The sequence below is a fragment of the Arctopsyche grandis genome, chromosome 6, assembly GCF_051622035.1.
Source record: "Arctopsyche grandis isolate Sample6627 chromosome 6, ASM5162203v2, whole genome shotgun sequence".
Classification (NCBI taxonomy): domain Eukaryota; kingdom Metazoa; phylum Arthropoda; class Insecta; order Trichoptera; family Hydropsychidae; genus Arctopsyche; species Arctopsyche grandis.
In genome coordinates, this window is record NC_135360.1 from 6,933,900 (window position 1) to 6,942,003 (window position 8,104).

An 8,104-nucleotide genomic window follows, 5' to 3' on the forward strand; every position below is an offset into this window, starting at 1 on the left:
AACCCCTCATGTACGCCCCTACCCCTCATTGTGGGGGTGCAACGTGCGTTATGTAAAGCGCGCGCCAATTTCGGTCCCGAGAGCAGCAACGGCCGCACAGCGCTCAGCGTCCCACGCGGCAGAGCACTGGCAGGTGGGATGTTGCAGGGGCTTCGTTGCGGGATTCGGGGGGAGAGGAGGGGTGGTGGGAAGAGAGGGAATAAGGGGGCGAGTGCCTGGGCAGGGCGTGGCGGGATCGATATGGAGCCTCCCGGCGCGCCCTCCCCTGGCTCCGCGGCGCCTCTTCCTCCCCCTCGCTCCACCCCACGCAGCCTCCCACCAACCACTCGACCTGAGATACATCACGACGTTCGCATACCTCGCTATACCCTAATTCAAGGTCATCGTGCCGAAAATTACCGACACATTTCTCCCTTCCCTATCTCGACTTGGGTACCGGTTGCATAATAAATGGATCAACCGTGTTTGTGTACGTATCTACACACGTACATATGTATGCACGTGTAAGATATCAGCGCTCTATGCTCGGATTCGTTAACGGACTACGTGGTTCTGCAAAAAAGATCTAAGCCACATGATTTTGGTTTGAATTAATTGAATTACTATTTTCAAGGAAGAACGCATCCCCAAGCTGCATCATGTTCTATGCGTGCATAGTGAGGTGACGCGAACTGTCTTCGAGGAATGTAGCTTTGATAACGGTAACCGGACTATTTCGCTCACGAAAATCTGGCACTCGAATTCTCGTTATAGTTCGCGTGCTTGACTCTCGGGGGTGGAATTATCGAGTGCCAGATATTCCGCGATCGAGATTTAAGTGACTTGTGCGAAACAGTAACGGATGTATTTTCGTCTTGAGATTAGTTTGTAACACGCTCGCGATAATATGCTTAAAAAATGCTCACTTTGAACATTGGTGTTTTTTTATTTTTAACATTACATTATTTAATCATGTGATTAAATACGGGTACGATTTAACTGTACATTGATAAAAATACTTTGTATCTTAAAAAAAATGTTTGTGCATTAAAAATTTGTATGATTTTCGGTGCATTAAATGCACATTTATTTTATAAAATGGACGTTTAAATTCTTCCCATTAAATTCTATACTCGCAAGCATGTTTCAAATGCGAATTGCACCCTTTTATGTTCTCTTGGGTACCATTCGAGCACTTCTTTCGTACATTATTCTAGTTACGTGACCCCCCTCATTGCCGTCTACGTCTTTAACTACCTTTGTCATACTTCTAACCCACATATTCCGTTTTCTACCTCTCCTAGTTATGCCAAGCATATATCTTTCTGTACTTCAGTGCACTGGACCTTATGCAGTATTCTGGCATTCAATTCCTAAGTTTCGCACCCATACATCATTACTAAAGCCCGGACCCAGAGGGTACCACGTATTGTTCAAATGTTGTAAATGCATTGTTAAAGGTTTGCCGAACCTTTTTTACAAAGGATTTACTACAATGCAACACCTTGGCTATCCTACCTCTAATCATTACCGACAAGACATCTGGCAAGGTCGAAAATCATTTTCTTCAGGCACAGTGGCGTTTTAGATTTGAAAACGGTATTAAACAAAAAAAAAAAAAACACGTCGGTGAAAGTTAGTCTTGTCGTGTCGCGTCGCATCACTTTGCACGCAGTTTAGTTGAAGTAAGCAATATTTTAGTTTTTTTTTAATAAAACTTGCATGAATTTGTCTTAATTATAGGACTACATATATATGAATGTTGGTTCGAAAGGAAAATAAGAACGTAAACCTTTTTTTTCACTTTTATTACCTAATATGAAGAAGTAACAAGTGTGGCGCTTATTTTTACGCACAATCTCTCGTAAAGATTGCACGTTACGATTTCTCAAAAAAAAATAAAGGTCATACGCACTACGAACATATCGTCCTTGCCTCATTTTTTTTTTGTGCACGAATGCGTGGGAAAACCCTCGTAAGCTGCGAAAATCGTACAGTACAAAAAAAAACTTTCTTTTTTATTTTTTTGTTCAAATTCGCAATAATGGGGTTGTATTTGAATTATTTATAAAGCGGCGCTTTAGAATTGCACTCGGTGAAAATTAAATCAACATTTTCCGCTCATAATCCCTCCCGCGCACATTATTCTGCTGGAAAATGTAAATTGAATAAACGCAACGACTTTGCCGCACAAATTACGAACCGAATGGGTTTTCGGTGTCTCTTTCCTACATTATGCATCATATCAGCTGCATGCGGTATTCCTATGCGAATATTTTCATATAACTAGAATTTGTGCAATCTGCGTAAAATTCCCTCTCGGGTCTATTTTCGAACCGTCGAAAAGGGCCCTTTGAACCGGCCCGAGTCGTTGACGGTCAAGAAGTGTCGTCCCTTTTGACCCTTCGTTGCCGCAAAGTGCGAATTTGTAGTTAATGTAATATTCGACCCGTTTAAATTACACAATGTCAATGTTTATTTTGCCGTTTTTGATGTATACTAACCGAACGGACTCGGCTCCGCGCGGGTTAAATTCGCACGTTGCAAACATGTATGTACGTATTTATGTCTAATATTTCAAAAGGCAATTCACATTGACGTACGGTTTGATCAATGGCCCCACTACCATACGTCGCATAAAATGCTATTTTGACAGATGCGAGAGACTCATTGAGGATTTTTCGTTTCGGTGTCACTTTACTATTTTTGGTCATTCGCTAAAAATTTTCGACAAATTTTGAAAAGATACGTTTGTTCTAAAGAATGTGTTAACTAGTTGGATAAAATAAGTGAATCTTGATTATGATATCAAGTTCGGCAGAAGTGAAACTTTTGAGGTGTCGACTGGATAAACGTGCCATGACTGGAATTACCCCAAGGCGATACATATGGTTATATTATTTTTGTACTAACAATTTGTCTAACAACAGTACATAGGATACAATAGAGATATCTATAGATAATTAACATTTTTTTTCATACACAACAAATTTGCAAGAAAAACATTATTATAGTATGTAGGTAGCATATTTATATGATTCAATAAATTCGAGATGCTAAATTTGAGTATACCAATTTTTTGGATCCGTGTCAACAAATAAGCTAGAAAAATCAGATAATTCCAACATGAGACAGTCGATCCTTGTTTTTTTTTAATCAGTACACAAATTCGCCAGCAGTGAATTTGGCCGGGATTTGAACCCACGACCTATCTACTGTTATGCAAAAGCTTTACTAGTGCACTACGCTGTGGCTAAGTGGCTATAGAAGTACATACAACAAAATTTTTCATAATAATCATTTACAGCCATCCACTCTTCACTGCTGGATGAAGTCCTCTCCAACCACTCGTCTCTTTTTTGCGCACCTCTCTTCCATCTCACGCCTCACATTTATCTAATTTATTGCGTTCTTCGTTTCAACCTTTTGCATTCTCTCGGGTACCATTCCAGCACTTCTTTTGTCCATTCTTCTAGATTATGATTTTATTAAGTTATGCATGTTCTTGGTTGTTGTTTTTGCGTGCGACATGCAATTCTAGGTACGTAAGACAATGCATTATTAATTTATTAGCGTACTGTCTACGAGTCACGTAGTACATACTACGTATTGTGGTTTTTGCAAGACGACTTATGTCAGCTCGCGAATCACGTAGCACTACGTTTAATATGTTGCGGCTTTTATTTGGTCCACGCTGAGAATATAGGAATGGAGGTTACTATTTTTTGTTATCTGTAATATTTGACACTGTTTTCAACAAGGGTGTGACGTTTGTATTATATTTACATATTATTAAATATTAAAAATCGACACACAATAATTATGATGTAGCAAGTAGATATTGATATGTTGAGTTGTGTCAAGTTGGTAGTAATTGTTTTAAGCTTAAGAATATTTATGATTTGTTTTTGATAAAGTTCACTTATTCATCTTACTTATTTAATTCTATTACCGGCGCCGCATCCCAAATAAGTCATCAAACATTCGATGTATTGCGCCCGAAGGCTATTTCTAACAACTGCGAGGCCAATTGATCTCAAGATCGCGCGATTTATCATTTTTTTCCTTAAACTCATTTTTATCTATCTATCTTTTAACTATCATTTTTGCCTATATTTTTTGTTCTATACATATATGTACATACATATGTTCCTGTGGCGTGCTGTGGAAATCTCCGTGTTTTTGCCACACCGCCTTACGTGTACGCGAGCAGGATATAAGAGGACTAGGTGACGCCATACCGAGTCCCCTTGTATCCCGCTCGCGCACACGTAAGTAAGGCTGTGCGACAAAAACAAGGAGATATCTACGGCACCCCACTGAAATGTACATATGTATATTGAGTCGTGCAATTATATACATAATATTCTACGATTTATTTAGTTACATAAAATGTAAATATCGTCGGTATACAGGCAGAAAGTTTTAAGTCAATATTTCTTGTTTTGAGAAGATCGTTTTTTTTCGAAAATCGAGGGGTTTGAAGCTCTCCATTTTGTGACTTAAATCATTATTCATTTTTTGTTTGACTAACAAACTCTATATACATATATAATATATCAGTGATTCGTTGAAATAAATGTTGATAATTTTGGTCCAAATCAGACATATGTATATGTAGATATAGTAGGTATCTCAAAAGTCAATATTTATAAAAGCACACATTCGATACAATACTCCTTAGTCCCTTATAAAAAGAGAAAAAAAAACTTATTACGAATAATTCAGCTAATTGATTTGAGTCCCCGCTAAACTGTCCAATTAAATTACTGCTATGTAATTTTTATATTTTTAGACTATATGCCCAGTGCATTATCATCGGGTGCTTTATTAGAATAATATTTTAATCTGACATACGATATAAAAACGAGAGAAAAAATTTTCGCCACTTTGTCTCGTCCGTTCGTTTTTCGCCAGGATGTCGCATACCGAACATATCAGCATCTGAAAGGGCGGATATGCCATTTTTATTGTGAAAAGTTTTGACCTTGTAAACGAATTCGTAGTGATTTAAGAAGACATTTTTATATGACAATTGTGACGCACTCGTACGTCCGTCCGGACGTTCATTATGCGGCCGGCCTCGAAGCAACGAAAGCACACGCAATAAATATAGAAAATGGAGAATCTGCGTTGCGAACATTACGCGATTTGGTGGGTCGTTACCGTATATTTCGCACAATTTGTTTTGTTGCCGGTACGCAAACGTAATACGCTTAATGAGCGCAACATTTTCACGTATCACTTATCTACGCCATATTTATTCCAAAACCCCACTTTATACCCTCCGAACTCTCTCCCTCCCCCGTTTCGCGGACATAAAAACGGGGAAATAACGCGTCATTAGGGCTAAAATTTAATATCGTTTCAAATGTTGTTTTTCTCGGTGATTAATGGCGATGCCCTCTTCGCTCTCGACGTGTATATATTCACCCCCCCCCCCGAGTTTTTTTTGAATTGTGAGTTTTCCCGCGGAAAATTAGCATGAGCTCGAATGGGTGTGTCGTCAATGGCGTTCGCTCTGTTTGGTTTTGCGGCTTTTAATCGTGTCAATGTGTCAACTTTAGGTGTGTGTTTTCGGTTCTGAAGAATATGAACAGATGGTGAGCAACGTGTCAAAATTTGTCTCTGACACGTGTGCTTGGATTTTTCATCGCGTGTATTGTACATATGTATGTATGTATGTGCGTCTGAAATATTCTCTTTGGTGGATTTATTTTCTTTATTGTTGATTAAATTTCAATCGAATAATTGAAAACAATTAAGTGGCATCAAAATGCAAAATGGCCCAATTTAAACCTGTTCGTATTTTTGCAAAACTACGTTATTACTTAATTACTTTCGATCATTTTGAATACATATTTTTTTATCTTGCTGTAGGTATGTAACTGTTATGGAATGAGAAGTTGGTCAGAAAAGGAAATATTTACTTTCAACGCTCTACGATTTAATAAAAACATTTTTTGGTTGATAAACACATGGCATATTTACTAGGTTTTGATATGAATCATAGCTACAGTTTTTTCTCAATTAATTTAATGCTTATATTAATTATTAATATTAAATATTATAATCCTTATATCATCATCTACAGCCATTCACCATCCACTGCTGGATGAAGGCCTCTCCAACACGCCTCCACTCATTCCATCTCACCCCATACATTTTCCTAATTTCGTCTATCCATCTTCCCTGCGGTCTTCCTCTTACCCTTTTGCATTCTCTCAGGTACCAGTCAAGTACTTATTTTGTACATTTTTCGTCCATTCTTCTAGTCACGTGACCCGCCCATTGCCATTTCAATCTCTTTACTCTATCTACTATGTCCACTACCCTTGTCATACTTCTCACCCACTTGTTCCGCTTCCTGTCTTTCCTTGTTATGCCGAGCATACAGCGTTCGAATGCTATATATAGGTATATATACATATATACAGACTTGGATATTTGTGACTCCAAATCGATCGTTTCTTATCAGAGTTTGCCAATTTATCTGATTTCACTGTTGAAACGGTTCCTCCATCATATTGGCAAAATTCATCCTACCCAATATGTCACAAATATCTGACTTTGATTTATGTACAATATGTAAAAAAAATATGTACAAGTCTGAATCCATAGATGTCTATGGGTTAATTAATTAATTGTTAATTTCGTGTTCATCAGCCTCTCGAAATACAGCGATTTATGTAATCAAAATACTGCAGTGTTTGTATTAAATTAACTGTCTAGGAAGGCGTATTGGGGTCTATCTGTTAGGCCTTCCTGGTATATATCTATGTAAAATAAAATAAAATATAAAACCGGAACGGTGTCTGTAATTCGTTTCTGATTGGCTGGATTGGTCTAAGACGTTTGTGATTGGTCGTTCGTTAAATATTATTAATTCGATTGAAATAAATTTAATAAAAAGTAAAACAAATGAAGATTTGTTTCATATTTCGACGGTATTCTCACTACTAGACTTCATTTCCATTTACCGAGCGAAGCCGGGTAGCACCATTAGTAATAATATAAAATACACTATAAGAGTCTAAGTGCATGAGCTGCAGGCAGAGATCTGCGATTTCGATCTTTGGTACTCCTTTCTAGCATAATTTATTAAAATTTGTGTAATGTTTTTATTTTGATAATTAAAATTTTGTTCACTTGCTTCAAAAATGGAGATGACCGCCAAATAAACGTGTTTTTGACAGTTGTATTATATTATATTTGGACCCCAATTACCTATTATGTATGTAAACTGCAGAGTAATCACGGCCTTGAATATATGTATGTACATATGTATATTTAAAATAAAACGTAAACAATGTAAGATAACCGATTCGATCAACGGTTAAAAATAAATAAATGTTCTTATAAATAATATCAGAGATTCTCAATCATGAAATAAAAACAACACATTATTATTTTTTATTTAACTTCGAACTATTAAACAACGTCGTAAATCACCTGTGCTATGAAAATATTCCAAAGTTGAAAAATCGTCGTCAATTAGCGCTTTTTATTACATCAATCGCAAATGATTGCCCCTGTCGACCCCCACACTGACATTTAAAAATAGTCGACGCAAGTTTCACGTGTTTTTCTACATATTATGCATAAATTTAGAAGCAAAGATAAAATTAAATAATAAAAAAAATCGTTATGCAAAGTTGTGCGTAATCGAAATTTATTCCTTTTGAATATTTTACTGTAGATTCCTTTACATGTAGCTGCTTCATATTACATATCATATATTTTGTTGATTGTAATATGTTGTATCCTGCTCGCGCAAATTAAGTGAGTATGTACCGTTTACCATGCACCCTTTTTTTACATACCTCCTTTACGTTTCACATGGCTTTCGTGTCAGTGGTCATTTTTATTTATCTTTCGACTTAAGATTTTTCGATTTTCGGTCTTTGCCTTCCGATATTTGCGTTTTCGGGCGTTTCACTTTCGGGCCCATGAGGTAGACCCCTCTTCACTGTATGATTGTTGACACCTGTTGCTTCTGTGTGTTTTTTTTTAGATCTACATACAACGGCATCAGAAAAAATAAATAATAATACAATTTAGCTCAATTTTTTTTGTATTTTGAATGAACTAAACTAAAATTGAATTCTACAATTTGTTTACGTCA